This window comes from Austrofundulus limnaeus, unplaced genomic scaffold (assembly GCF_001266775.1).
Source record: "Austrofundulus limnaeus strain Quisiro unplaced genomic scaffold, Austrofundulus_limnaeus-1.0 Scaffold165, whole genome shotgun sequence".
NCBI classification, from domain to species: domain Eukaryota; kingdom Metazoa; phylum Chordata; class Actinopteri; order Cyprinodontiformes; family Rivulidae; genus Austrofundulus; species Austrofundulus limnaeus.
In genome coordinates, this window is record NW_013952567.1 from 452,993 (window position 1) to 454,410 (window position 1,418).

A 1,418-nucleotide genomic window follows, 5' to 3' on the forward strand; every position below is an offset into this window, starting at 1 on the left:
CACACACACACACACACACACACACACACACACACACACACACACACACACACACACACACACACACACACACACACACACACACACGAGACGTCACACACACAGGTAAAAAGAGTTGTCCCATTGCCAACACCAGGTGAGCCTGACAAACTCACCCCCCAAGCAAACTGGGGGGAGTTTGTCACAAAAAGGGAGAAAATCAAACTAATGGATCACTGCAAACATGGAAAGTCCCTCCTGCAGACAAATGTCACCTACAAAAACCTGAATACGCTTCAAACTGCTTTACTTATCTGAGCATTAACTATGACTCAATGTTTAGACAAATAAAGTTTATTTACTCTGCAGTTCCGCTGCAGCAGAGGATTTCATCTTTATATACCAGAGACACATAAATAATAAATTTTGTATGTATGTTGAGTGAAACATAAACTGTATGGTGCAGCATGCACAATGAACAGCAGGAAAATATAAAATTGTGCTTCTCTACAGACCAACTTTAGTAATGAAAGTTGTTTCTGTTTTATCCCTGAGAACTGGAATTAAATTTAATGAACTAAAAAAAAAAAAAACCTGTAGGCTAAGCCTAAATAATGAAATAATCTGAGGATTAGGAAGTAAATAATTTACAACTTCTGTTTTACACAAAGCATTTTAAAATAAAGACATGCTTCAATTCAGTCAGTAGGGTATTTTTTTTATTATTGCTCACCATCAAAAGTCAAAAAGGTGGGCGATAATGTTTTTGCCTGTGTCATATTTAGCAAACACAAAAAGTCTACAACTCAGTCAATTTTACCAATATTGATCAAAGACCTGGTGTGGTAGTAGCAGAGAGTCATCCCTAAGACAAACTGTATAAATATTATTTTTGATTACATGGTTGTTCACGGGTAAAACTGTATTTGCACAGGGTGGAATATTACACTGCTGTTGCTTCAGGAGCAGTAAGAATAATTTCCTGTTCAAGAGAAACCAGCTTAAACGGACTGACTTTCCTGCAGGCTAAACAATGAATTTAAAGTACAAATGAAATAATATTATGCTACATTTTGTGCCAATAGGGGGAGAAAAACAGTATAGATATACAATAACGTCTATTTAAAAAACAGTTGTGGCAGTTTTTCAAAAATATTCAACACCCAAGCATATGTTCACCCCCTCACACACACAGAGAGTAAAAAGAGCAGGATGTAGGGCACATACAATTAGCTAGGAATGTTTCCCCCTGACTGTAACTCCACCCGACATGTGGCTTAAAAATGACAATGTAAAAATGCTGTTGAAAGTATGTTTGTTCAGTATATGTCTGTGTACACACTTTTCTGTGCTGTGAACAACACTTATAGTTACACACTATATACAGTAATTATGAGAATATTTAAAAGAAAAACATAAATACTAAAATGTTTTTCATG